The sequence below is a fragment of the Pimephales promelas genome, chromosome 3 (assembly GCF_988280905.1).
Source record: "Pimephales promelas chromosome 3, fPimPro1.hap1.1, whole genome shotgun sequence".
Taxonomy (NCBI): Eukaryota; Metazoa; Chordata; class Actinopteri; order Cypriniformes; family Leuciscidae; genus Pimephales; species Pimephales promelas.
This window is the reverse complement of record NC_142771.1, coordinates 2,814,786-2,828,842: the sequence shown is the minus strand read 5'-3', so window position 1 is coordinate 2,828,842 and position 14,057 is coordinate 2,814,786. Positions and strand designations below refer to the sequence as shown.

Here is a 14,057-nt window from a genome sequence, read left to right as displayed (position 1 = left end):
TGGATATTTTACTGCAAAAATCCTACATATTGTACCTTTATGTCACCATTATAGTGATCAGTGTTTAAGTTGGGCTCATGAGATTGAGATTTTAATGTACCTTTGTTTTTACAGTTTTAAGTGTGGTCTAAAATGAATTCTCAGGAGAGTTATTTTAACTCTGGTGTTTTTGCTGTGTATATATGGATGAAGTGTGATCATGATGTCAACAACACTTCTGGGGCTGTGCATTTGTGGTCTCACTAGCACAAACTTGGTAGCCCTAAAAGCTTCACATACACACACACACACACACACACACACACACATGGCCCACAACACATGATCTTAAACACCACCCATCTTTGCACGCCCTTGAATATGTATACATACTCCTATTCCTTTAAAACCACTAATGCAATGTTATGAGTGAGAGTTAACCGATGAAATTTGTTCATTAATCTGACGCACTTTGAGAGTTAAAAATTAAAAGATCCAACCCATATTCAGGATGGGCCGCTGATGTGCGAGTCATATGGGCCGTAACTGAATATAATGAAGAGGAGGAGCTGTAACTATATATACTGAAGAGGAGGAGCTGTAACTATATATACTGAAGAGAAAGACGGACAGAAACAGACAGAAGCAGAAATGTCTGATCAGTGTGATCTGTGTCTGCTGGGACTGATCATTCTCTCTTCACTTCTCACAGGTAAAGAAATCTGTATTTTCTCTAAACACATTTAGTGGAATTAGTCTGGAAAGAGTTGATTTGAACATGCTCAGTTTATTCTTGCACACATTCACGTTGTGATCTCAGAGTTGTGTATTGATACACACAGATCATACTGTATTATTCCTGATACTGGACATAGTGTCACTCAAACATCTGATGATGAAGAATGATCTTCATATTAAGAGTGTGTCAGTGATTTGAACAGCTCTCTGATAAACACTCATAGTTTATTCTGGAGAGTGTGTTGTTTGCTTTAAGTAAAGAAAAAGCGGTAAGACTTTACAATAAGGGTATATGAATAATACGGAGCCCGGGAAGTCACCTGTGGGGGGAAAAAAAAACAATCCGAGGCGACGGTTTTGCAATCCGTCCCCTCAGTTTATAAACTGTACTCACGGATTCTTAAACTGTTCCCTCGGTTTAACAATTCGTGCCCACGGATTAATAAACCGTACCCGCGAGTTCCTAATCCGTACTCTCAGATTTGTAAACCGTGCCCTCAGTTTTTGCAATCTGTACCCACAAATTCATAAACCGTGCCCACGCTTTCGCAATCCGTACTCACGGGTTTGTGGCTCGTCCCCCAGAGTGTGCCGCATGATTCAACCAGGCCTCCTGTTTAGATGCGGGATGCATTGCATTGTTTTTAAAATCCTGTTTTTTTAAATGGATAATTACTTGCATTTTCTTTAAAAAAAAACACCTACATTTAGGCTACTTTTATCTTTAAATTCCATTTTTTTTTTGAGGAAAAAGCTCAGTAGCCTATATAATAAGCTAAAAAATAAATAAAATAATAATAACACAGTTCAAAAACTGTAAAAGATTTGGTTATATGTTATAAATTATTTTATGTTAAACATATTACTGTCTTCGGTGAACTCATTCATAGTAGGCCAATAAACGCAAATAATAGGCTAATTAACGTTAGCTATCAAAATCCATTTATAGGCTACATAGGCCTATTTAGAAGACGCTTTTATCCACAAAAAAAGAACAAAGCAATTCGTCAAATCAGTCTTAGACAATAATAATGGGCTAAGATTATAACAAACAAACGCATATCCAAGTGTTTGTTTGGAGCGCGCACTGTCACTGAGCCGCAGCCGCAAACACTTCCTATAACAGTGGAACAATTTAAAATAGCCTAATAGCATTTCCGGTCATACAGAAAAAATACATTATACATAATACAATTATTTGCTACTACTTTTATTTGTGTAAACTCACAATAACAAGAAAACGTTGTGTAGGCCTATTTGTAAAATAAAATATTTTTGTTTTGTTAAAAATATTGTTCATCAGGCGCGCTTTCATGATCTCCGGAGCGCGTCTCATAAATAAGCTGAAACAAAAGCCACCTAAAAAAAAAAAAACATCTAAAGCTTGAAATGTCCACTTTTAAATGAACAAATTCGAATCGAAAGCAAATACCGTCTGATTAGGCTATACAATCCGAAAAGTGCATTTCCCTAAGGTGTATCTGCTTTACAGCGGAGATGGAGATCGCCCGTCACTAGAAAACTGTTTATTTAAGCAATAAAAATCCATCTTTATTTTTCAGACACATTTATTATGATCAGCCTATAAATCATCTCTCTATGGTTCCAGAGACATGCCCTTCTCATTTAGCAATGCGGGCAAAATATAGTTTTTAGAAAGTCCTTTTTTTTCATATTAATTTGCGAATATTTTAAATGTTTAATAAAGGCAAAAAGTCATTGTTATTTATTTTTTGTGGACATGCGTCAAAATCTTGTGTTTATTTGTGATAATCTCAGCCCTGTATTATTGTCTATGTACACTGTATTATGACTGACATTTGACAAATTGCTTTGTTTCTTTTTTTGATAAAAGCGTCTTATTGCCTATCTGTAGCCTAAATGTAATAATAATAGCCTAATTATTATTATTAGGCCTATTATTTGTGTTTATAAATTTAAATGAGCTCACTTTAAGTGTTACGAGGCTGGAGACGAGATAGGATCCAAGTGCAGCTTTAATAGAGAGTAGTTGAACAGGCAAGGGTCAGAGAGTGGCAAAACAGGGTATCCAGAGAGTGAGCACAGAGAATTGTCAGTTAACAGGCAGAAGATCGGGCAGGCAGCAAACAGGCAGAAGTCAGGAAACAAACCAGGATCAAAACCAGAGAAACAAGAAACAGAATAAACGCTCAGAAATTACAAGCCGTGGCAATGCAATACTTCGCACCGAGTTCATATTTGAGTGTGGCTTATATGGAGAGTCTGATGAGGTGCAGGTGTGTGTGTAATCAGTCACAGGGATGAGGCATTATGGGAAACGGAGTTCTGGTGAAGTGATCAGTTCTGATGTGGTGTGCCCTCTGGTGATTCTCTGGGGCACTCCAACTGGTAATCGTGACATAGCCCCACCCCAAAGAGCGGCTTCCAGACGCTCAAAACAAACAAACAAACAAAACTGTCCAGGTGGGCGGTGGAGCAGAGGCGGATCTGGGGGTGGGATGGAGGGCCAGGTCCGTGGAGCAGAAGAGGAGCAGGCGACCAGAGCGTATCAGGCTGAGCAGATGACCAGAGCGGAGCAGGCTGTGCAGACGACCAGAGCGCATCAGGCTGGGCAGGCGACCAGGGCGGAGCAGGCTGTGCAGAAGACCAGAGCGGAGCAGGCTGAGCAGGCGACCAGGGCGGAGCAGGCTGAGCAGGCAACCAGGGCAGAGCAGGCTGAGCAGGCGACCAGAGCGTATCAGGCTGAGCAGGCGACCAGGGCGGAGCAGGCCGAGCAGGCGACCAGAGCGGAGCAGGCTGTGCAGACGACCAGGGCGGAGCAGGCTGAGCAGCAGACCAGGGCGGAGCAGGCTGAGCAGCAGACCAGGGCGGAGCAGGCCGAGCAGGCGACCAGAGCGGAGCAGGCTGTGCAGACGACCAGGGCGGAGCAGGCTGAGCAGCAGACCAGGGCGGAGCAGGCTGAGCAGGCGACCAGGGCGGAGCAAGCTGTGCAGACGACCAGAGCGGAGCAGGCTGAGCAGGCGACCAGGGCGGAGCAGGCTGAGCAGGCGACCAGAGCGTATCAGGCTGAGCAGGCGAGCAGAGCAGGCTGTGCAGACGACCAGAGCGGAGCAGGCTGAGCAGGCGACCAGGGCGGAGCAGGCTGAGCAGGCGACCAGGGCGGAGCAGGCTGAGCAGGCGACCAGGGCGGAGCAGGCTGAGCTGGCGACCAGGGCGGAGCAGGCTGAGCTGGCGACCAGGGCGGAGCAGGCTGAGCAGGCGACCAGGGCGGAGCAGGCTGAGCAGGCGACCAGAGCAGAGCAGGCTGTGCAGACGACCAGAGCGGAGCAGGCGACCAGAGCGGAGCAGGCTGAGCAGGCGACCAGAGCGGAGCAGGCTGAGCAGGCGACCAGGGCGGAGCAGGACGAGGCGAAGGCCAGGGCGGAGCTGTCGTACCCTCAGGCGTCCAAGGCGAACTAAACTGTGGGCATGACCAGGGCAGAGCAGGCTGTGGACGTGGCCAGGGCGGAACTGTGGGACCCTCGGGCGTCCACAGCGGTGAAGACCCCTCAGGCGGCCACGGCGGTGAAGACCTTTCAGGGGACCACGGCGGTGAGGACCTTTCAGGGAACCACGGCGGTGAGGACCCCTCGGGTGGCCACGGCAGTGAGGACCCCTCGGGCGGCCACGGCGGTGAGGACCCCTCGGGCGGCCACGAAACAGGAGCAGGCATCCACTCAGGAACATTCATTGGTTGTTCTGGAACAGACCCTGGTTCAGGACTAGGAACTGATACCTGCTCAGAAACAGACACAGGAACAGACACCAGCTTAGATGCGGCCATATTGTCCGAAGACACTGGCTTGGAGGCAGCCATCTTGTCCGAAGACACTGGCTTGGAGGCAGCCATCTTGTCCGAAGACACTGGCTCGGAGGCGATGACGTGAAACGTCTCTGGATTGGCAGAAGAAATGTGAACAGTCTCTGAATCGGCCAACTTGTCCGTAAACATTGGCTCGGAGGCGGCCATCTTGTCCGTAGACACTGGCTCGGAGGCGGCCATCTTGTCCTTAGACACTAGTTTGGAGGCTGTGACGTGAACAGTCTCCAGATTGGCTGAAGTAACGTGAACAGTCTCCGGATTGGCTGAAGTAACGTGAACAGTCTCTGAAACGGCCATCTTGTCCGTAGACACTGGCTTGGAGGTGGTGATGTGAACAATGTCTGTATTGGCTGAAGTAACGTGAACAGTCTCTGAAATGGCCATCTAGTCCATAGACCCAGGCTCGGCAGAATTAATGGTAACAGTTTCTGAAACGGCCATCTTGTCCGTAGACACTGGCTCGGCAGAAGTGACGTGAAGCATCTCTGGCTCGGCAGAAGTGACGTGAAGCGTCTCTGGCTCGGCAGAAGTGACGTGAGGCGTCTCTGGCTGGACGGGCTCTGGCTGGACGGGTTCTGGCTGGACGGGCTCTGGCTGGACGGGCTCTGGAAGCTCTGCTGAGACGTGGCGAGGCTCTGGAAGCTGGAACCCTGGAAGACGGAACCCTGGAATGACGTTCTTCTTGGCCCTCCGCACTGACATCAGCGGCAGCTGTGCCACGGTGGACATCAGTCCTGGACACCCATAGATCGATGTCATGGCTTACTTGACGGTTGAAGTGATGAAAAGATTCTCAGGCAGTGCGGTTGTGGTAACATTCTCCTCCACCTTCCCTACAGTGAAGTGGGATCCACAAAACTTCAGGATAGAGTCAATATACTGTTCTAAGGTCCAGCTGGGGTCTTCCTCCGGTAAATTTGAGCTAATGTCCTGGTCTAGTCCACTCCAGAAACAGTCCTTTAGCATAACCTCATCACCAGGAACGAGGTGACTATAACAAAGAAACTCCTCCACATAGTCCTCAATGGTGCGATTGAATTGATAAATAGAACACAGTTTATTTAACGGGCTCTGGATGGTACCTTTTAGATCCATATTGGTCAGTTGTGCTGCTGGATTCATGGTAGGTATCCACAGGGAAAGCCGCTGGATCCTTGTGTGGCGAAGTATTCTGTTACAAGGCTGGAGACGAGATAGGATCCAAGTGCAGCTTTAATAGAGAGTAGTTGAACAGGCAAGGGTCAGAGAGCGGCAAAACAGGGTATCCAGAGAGTGAGCACAGAGAATTGTCAGTTAACAGGCAGAAGATCGGGCAGGCAGCAAACAGGCAGAAGTCAGGAAACAAACCAGGATCAAAACCAGAGAAACAAGAAACAGAATAAACACTCAGAAATTACAAGCCGTGGCAATGCAATACTTCGCACCGAGTTCATATTTGAGTGTGGCTTATATGGAGAGTCTGATGAGGTGCAGGTGTGTGTGTAATCAGTCACAGGGATGAGGCATTATGGGAAACGGAGTTCTGGTGAAGTGATCAGTTCTGATGTGGAGTGCCCTCTGGTGATTCTCTGGGGCACTCCAACTGGTAATCGTGACAGGTAAAATGCCATTTTCACAAGATGTAAAACAAGTTTCTGATGTCCCCAGAGTGTGTGTGTGTGTGTGAAGTTTTAGCACAAAATACCCCACAGATATTTTTATATTGCATGTTAAAGTTGTCACTTTTTCAAATATCTTCCTTTGCTTGAACTTTGAGCGTTGTAACTTTGATACTGTTGTTTATGCTCGAACATTACACACCAACTAAAGTTAGAAAAGTCAAATCATACATTACCACCCCTTTAAATTATATAATACATGTTTCCTTTTGTGACAATAAACTGTGAAAATGTTTTACTGTGGCATAAGTGTGTAGTTTTCATTGTATGAATTACTTATATAAATAGAATTAAAATATAATATATAATGTTTATTAATAAAAATTATTTATATATAATCTTATCAAAACTACAGAAGTTATTCAGCCAACAGCAGTGAGTGATTTTGTCTTTGTCTTTTGTGCATGACCTCAGTTATTGCAAGCTGTTGCGATATGCATATTGTGATAAATACATTTGCGATATTTCGATATATTGTGCAGATCTGATAATGAGCAAATCCAGGTGATTGAACAAAATACTGAGGAGGACTTTTACTTTCTGAACCTGGACTTTACATCTCTGCTTTTAATTATCATTAGATCATGTTGAATTAAGTATTAATTCAGGTATTAGTACATGATTATTCATATACCCTTATTGTAAAGCGTTACTGGAGAAATACTGTATGATTGTAATCTTCTGCTTGTTATGCTGGTATGGTTTATGGTTTCATTTATTAATAAATATCATAATGATCACTGAGATCTACTGTGTTTCAGGCACCAGTGGAGTGGATGATGATCATGTGTTCATCAGTTCTGGTGTAGATGTCCGTCTGTCCTGTAATAATGCTCTTTCTGACTGCAAATCAACATCATGGATCTACTATAACAGATTCAGACATTCATGGATAGTTGAACTGATTAATTTAGGAATAAAGAATGAAGACACAGAGAGACATGAGAGACTGAGTCTGGAGTTTGACTGCTCTCTGAACATCAAGAACGTCACAGAAGAAGATTATGGATTTTACACCTGCAGACAATATGTGAACGGACGACAACAAGGACCTGATGCACGTGTTTATCTGCATGTTCTTCATGGTAAGTTTATGATTATATGGTCAATTTAAAAATGGTCAGATTCTTTATTAAACTCAGATGATGATTGAAGAGTCTGTGATTTGTGTCTTGTGTTCAGTTTCAGTGTCTCCATCATCATCATCATCATCTTCATCCTCACAGACTGAGATCAGTCCAGGCCGCTCTGTGACTCTCTCCTGTCAGTTGTATTCATATACTGGAATCTCCTGTGATTATTGGGTTCGTTCTGAGGGATTTGAGCTGTTGTGGGTGAATCAGGCTGGTGTTGATCTGAAGACAGACTCCAGATATCAGATATCATCATCATCATCATCATCATCATCATCATCAGATCGCTATAACATCATCACTCTGACTACAACACTCCTGAATGAAGATAACAACAGAGAGTGGAGATGTCAGGTTACTCGCAGAATTCAACTCCAGACGTCAGTCACATACACTGTCAAGTATTCAGGTGAGAAACACTGTTAGAAGACAGATTTGAGAAAACTTCCACAGACTGGCTCTACTCTTTATGATGACTTCATACGTTTGGATATTGTAAATATTAGTGATCATCAGTAAGTCATAAAGTGCATAAAAATCCTTATAATTCCCAATATATTTCACACATGATAAATTGCATAAATCATAGTCTATTAAAGCCTAGTATGACCCATGTAGGAGTTCAGCTTTAGGAGTTATACGGCTTAATAATGTCCTTCATTCAGAAAAGCTGAAGGTTTATGGGAAGCAGCTCAACTGTGTTTCACTCTCATATAAACCAGGAATAAATGATCCAGTAACATCTCTCTTCTCAACTACTGCCACTGTAAGCTGTGATGATTGAACACAAACTGCATGTCATGATCAATGTGAAGATATGATCCCAGATAGTAAAAAATATCCGCACGGCTTCTTTTTGCCGCCGGCCTGACGCTGTCGGCTATAGGTGCGTCCCGCTGGCGGCGATGAAACGTTTGCCGCCGAAAACGTCACTGACGGTCACTCCCATTTTTTGCGAGATGCCGCCGGCGAATAGCTGGTGGGCCGCCTGCTTCATTTTCACTGGCGGTTGCCTCCGTCTCATGGACCGCGGCCGGCTGGCGGCAAACCGCTTTGAAATACAAGGATTTCAACACTCAAAATCGACCAGCCATGGCTTACTATTTGCTCCATGGTTTTAGGCTATAACAGATTCTTGACTCTTGATTCCATAAGGTCTAGGAAATTACGTTTAAATTAAATAGGCTATGTAAAATATATGTAATTATTTTATGCAGGTAAAAAATATTTATATTTCTTTGATTGATGCACATTTGAGACACCAATTAACCAAAAATAATTTGTCAATAAAACTTATTTGGCAATAAATATCTTTCTGATTAGGTTTTACAAAATATATTTAATTCGTGGTATGAACAATTTAGAAGATATTTTATTATTATTTTATTATTTATTTTAAAGGCAATTAAAAAATAGAATCATTTAGATTGTGAATGTTAATTCACTATTTTGTGCATAGAAAATCTATAGCTAAAACAAATGTGTTCTAGCTATAATTTTGCTATTCACAAAATAGTGCTATTCACAAATGCTATTCACAATCTAAATGTTTATATTTTTACAAGACTGTGAACTGTGAAGTACTGAATTGACAGTTTTGCTGTGTTCATGTTTTTTTTTTTTTTGGTAAACGGGGGCTCGATTACACACTGAAGCCACTGAGCCCCTAACAATATGACAATCAGTTTGCCGCAGTAAGAACCTTTCTTTTACGATCTATGGTTAGAACACAGCATGAAGTTACAAACTCGTGTACAGTAGGTGGCGGTATGCACCTAAAAGTTGGTTGCAATCCGACAATAATCAAGAGAAGAAGAAGAAGATTGCCGAAGTAGAAGTTACTCAGCCCACAGTTTGCTTGCTAGCAAAGTCATCGACTACCGTCGTATAAGTAAGTATATGTTTCCTTTTTTTGTAACGCAATATTATGTTTACATTGGTTTCATTTTATCTTTTTAAAATATGCTAACTTAGTCATCTTTGTTCTTGCAGTACGCTGCTAGTCCTGTTGCTAGAGTGGCTAACGTTCGCAGCTAACACATGCTGTTTTGCCTTTGTTAGGACACGTTGCTAGTAACGTTAGTAGAAATGTAATTAGCTACTTACAGTAGTTAGCCAAAGCTTTACATCTAGATGGACTAAGTATAACTTGTATATAGGTTGTGTAAATTATTTTGTTTGTCCGAACTAGTATTTTGCTAGTTCAGTTCACAATGTAGCTAGCACGCTATAGTGGTTAATATTGGTTCTCTTTGATCACTGCAGCAAGCTTTATGGAAAAGAACGTGACATACAACATGCCTGGATTGGTTTGGTGCACCTCCTCAGACAAGAAGCCAAAAAGTATGGTGTCCTTGATAACATATCATGCTTCCCATTTGAAAACTTCCTTGGCATGGGTGTCTTAATAAACAATAGACAGTCATCGCTCAGTTTTTGGCCCTTGGACTCCCCTGTCACCTCTTGTACAGCATGAGGTTTTCTGCTATGAAGGTATAGTCTAGGCATATGTCTTAGTGTCCATCGTTTTAACAGTATTGAAAACAGTGCCTTTAGATGTATTTATTTATTTATTTTTTTTGCAGATTTACAGAGACTCCAGAATGAAAAACAAACCCTAAGGGAAAGCAATGCACCAGCAGGTGAGAATATGCACTCTTTCTTAAATTTAACTTTTTTGTGTGTGATGTAGGTCCAAAATTACCAAATGCCTTTCATTTTGTCGCGTCAGATGACAGCGGCTCACTTCAAGAGCAGGTGAAGCAAGTTGGGATAATGTTGAAGATGTTTGCTCACACTGGGCAATCAGGTACAACTTGCAAACAACTTAAGCATTGGTTGTTGGTTTAATTCCCAATGGGGCCCATTAGTAGTTGAGGGACCCGGACTGACTACTTTATTCTTTTATTATGGGAACCCCTGTAGGTGCAGACGTCTTGGAGAGTTGGGGCGATGTTGTTCGCAGCATGGACAACAAAATGGACTATGCTGCATCATTTTGAGTTATCCCTACCAGGGGATCTGTTACTCCCACTAGACACCCAGGAAGATTTGGCGTTACTTGACAACAGTATGAGGCAGGATAAAGAGCTCCATGTACAATTTGTAAGTGTTCTGATTTCGTTTATATCGCAATAGTGAAAAAAAGTGTTGTTTTTTTTCTTTCTAAAAAGTAAAATTAAGATTGTACACAGCAAGATTGTACTACAGTATGAATGCACACCCTGTTACATTTTAAACTTATGAGAAGCTTCAGATAAATGTAATTTGTTACACTTTTTTTTACAGGGACCTAAAGACAACCGTGTGGCGAATGCTTCAGAGTATCTTCTCTAATCACCTTTCCATCAATATAACCTGGTCTATTGTAGGTGATAAAGCATGTTTTAGAGACATGTTCCTGAAGACCATTGTTCAAAGTAAGTTGGATATTTTTTTTTTTATATTTAAGTAGATGTCTATGACTTTATGCCTTTCAAATGGAATGACAGATCTTTATTTTCTACAGGAGCCATCCGAAAGAACCCGGCGACCCAGGATGCCACTGATGAGGCGATCCAGGTTAACGTTACACATCACCTGAAAGGCGCATCTGACCGTGCAGGTGGAAAAAGGCACCGCTGAGTGGGACCCACAGCCGACCCCTTAAACCTAGGCTGACTACTGACACCCCAGCATCACTTGACAACTGGAACCCTTTCTTTATCCTGCAGACAGTAACTTCAAGACATCTAAAAAAGGCTTGTTACAGTGCTTAACTCTTCTATTTAAATACAGCTTGTAAATCCTAGAATATACATCTAATATTTGATTTCTGCACATTATCTGGTATCAAATATTCCACTTGCCGTGACTTTAGTATTGGCTTATTTCATTTCGTCAGTGCTTAACGATTCTACATGCTCTATGCACGAACCCTGCTGACGTATGTCCAAAAGAATCTCAGCCAGCATCTTTACTTCCACAAGCGCATTCTGCAGGCAATGTATATAGCGGCAAAACTTTAACAAAATTCATTTTCTTTCACTTTTCAATTCCTCACAGTGTTGTTAACATCATTATCGTTAACCGCAAGAATTTTTCGTAAACAGTGAGTGTAACTTACCACTATCTCCACCTAATGCAAAACCGGCTTCTGACGCAGCACCGGATGTAACTGGGCGTCCTGAGACAAAGCCGAAAGTGATCGTGCATAGAGCCTATTATAGTTTGCAAATCCCGTTTCATGCCTGATATTTGATATTGCACATTAACTAGTACCAAAAATTCTACTTTCATTCCATCAGTGTGCTTAACTGTTATTCTATTAAAAATAGCTTGGAATACTATTTCATACCTCTGATACTTGAAATTGCACATTACCTGGTACCAAATATTCTACTTCATTCTGTCACAGTGCTTAACTGTTATTCTATAGTTAAATATAGCTTGTAAATCCTTGTGCCACAGGTCAGCATTGCAGTTATAATGGTATATTCTCAAATTATTTAGTGTCCTTCACTTTCTTTGGTACCAAATATCCTCATTACTTGTGTTTACTGGTAATTCTTTTCATCCCAGAGCTGAACTCTTTGTTATTAGCAAGTATTGTAAGTGTTATACAGTGTTATATAGTGTTATATATACAAATAGTGTTTTTTAACTAAAAATGTATTGGAAAGCTGTGTGTGTTTGTTTTTTTCTGTTATATTTCAGCGATCTGACATTGTTTAATGACAGTTACTGTACTTTCAAATGTGGAAATAAAATGTCAAATGAAAATTTGTCTGGTTTGAGCAATCATTATTCTTGATAAACTGCATGCTGTAAATATTAAATTAAATAAATAAATATATAGTGCAATAAGCGGCGGGCCGCGGTCAGCTCGCTCGAAAAGAGCGTTTGCCTCCGACGGGCCGCTGAAGGTCCGCCTTCGGTATAATAGGCGGCGGAACGGTGGCTGGCCGGCGGGCCGTCCGCGGAACGAAGGCGGTAGGAAGGCGGCAGACGCTTTTAAAAAGCGGCTGCCGCCGGCGGTCCGCCGTCAAACGTGTTTGCGATTTCGCCTTTCTGACGCTTCTACTGCCTCCGGAGCGCCGCCGGCGGCCCGCCGACTCATTGCTATCTGGGATGTTAATGTCCTACAGGTGATGTGTGTGAACATTCATCTTCTGCAGCTCCAGTCTCTTCAACAACACTGACTCCAGTCAGCAGATCAAACTCTGAGAAGACATCAAGCAGAACTACAGCAACAGCTCCTACACAAGGTTCATGATCACATGACCACTGGCACACATCATCACTCTCGCTTCAGTGGTTTGATCACACCACAGTAAAATCAGCCGGATAATTACATCAATTCAGTATTGAAACCTCAAAGGATATATTGTGTTCATGTATTAAAATATGACATATTTCTATTTCCATCATTTTTAATAGTTGTGACTACAACTACATCAACTACAGTAACAGCACGTCCCACAGAAACTGCTGGATTATTATACAGAGGTACGACACGTTGATTTAGACCGACAGCTTTCTAACATTACACTATCAGTCCGTCTGTAAATGCTTCATCAATAACTGTTGATAGATGAAGACCCTTGACTTCAGTCATGTCCAGTTTCTCTTCTTCCTCTCATGTTTCCTGCAGTGATTGTGAGTATTGTTGAGATGGCAGTGTTTGCTGCTCCTACTGTGATTCTTCTTCAGATCATCTGTGCAAGAAGAGCTGGTGAGTTTGAGCCGCACACACTCTGAAGATTCACACTCGTCTGATCTGAACATCTGCAATCATGATAAACACACACCAGAGGTCAGGCAATGCTTTTATTTTGCAGGGAGGAAGGACTCGAGACACCCGGAGGAAATAGAGATGCCTGCAATACAACAATAAAAACTGGTGAGTTGTGAGCAAATCTGCAACAATATTTACAATAGCAAAAACTGAGTTTGTTTTATTTTTTTCTTCTCAGATAAAAAACTCTTCCTCCATTTCTCGACGTCTGTCGCCATGGTTACTGTGGTTGTCTGAGCAGAAACTGAGGGTAACGTGGATATGACGCCATTGACTGGAAACTCCCTCAGCCCTGCTCACACGCCCCGTTTCCTTGGTTATCATCGCAATTTTCTCGCTTTTGGATATTTTACTGCAAAAATCCTACATATTGTACCTTTAAGTCACCATTATAGTGATCAGTGTTTAAGTTGGGCTCATGAGATTGAGATTTTAATGTACCTTTGTTTTAACAGTTTTTAGTGTGGTCTAAAATGAATTCTCAGGAGAGTTATTTTAACACTGGAGTTTTTGCTGTGTAAATATAGATGAAGTGTGATCATGATGTCAACAACACTTCTGGGGCTGTGCATTTGTGGTTTCACTAGCACAAACTTAGTAGCCTAAAAGCTTCACATACAAACACATATACACGCGCACGCGCACGCACACACACACACACACACACATACTTGTTTTTGTGGTATAGAAGGTCGCACCGGTGTGGTGGTGGTATATAGGGACACACCTTTCCCAATGCCCTACAGTGATGATACAACTATCAAAAATTTTGTTTTGATCTGCAGATCACAAATCTGACTTCAAATGTTCTATACACACAACAGAACAGAAAATATAAAAATGGTGGTATACAAGGACATTCCCGCCCCCTCCTAAAATGTTCCCGCCTATGACATAATTGTGATTTATGGGGCCCGACCTGATTATGA

At 42.5% G+C, this 14,057-nt stretch overlaps 2 pseudogenes across 2 annotated transcripts; both read left to right on the top strand.

Annotated features, from left to right (window-relative positions):
• The first annotated feature begins 615 nt into the window (after window positions 1-615).
• Window positions 616-13,233, top strand: LOC120475484 (uncharacterized; annotated as a pseudogene). The gene is made up of 6 exons (XR_016155306.1): window positions 616-691; window positions 6,981-7,761; window positions 12,479-12,598; window positions 12,771-12,839; window positions 12,985-13,065; window positions 13,172-13,233. The product of XR_016155306.1 is annotated as an uncharacterized LOC120475484 (transcript).
• On the top strand, window positions 9,650-11,605 carry LOC148981854 (uncharacterized; annotated as a pseudogene). Its single transcript, XR_016155347.1, has 6 exons — window positions 9,650-9,695; window positions 9,771-9,845; window positions 9,938-10,161; window positions 10,278-10,457; window positions 10,641-10,771; window positions 10,861-11,605. The product of XR_016155347.1 is annotated as an uncharacterized LOC148981854 (transcript).
• Window positions 13,234-14,057: the final 824 nt, after the last annotated feature.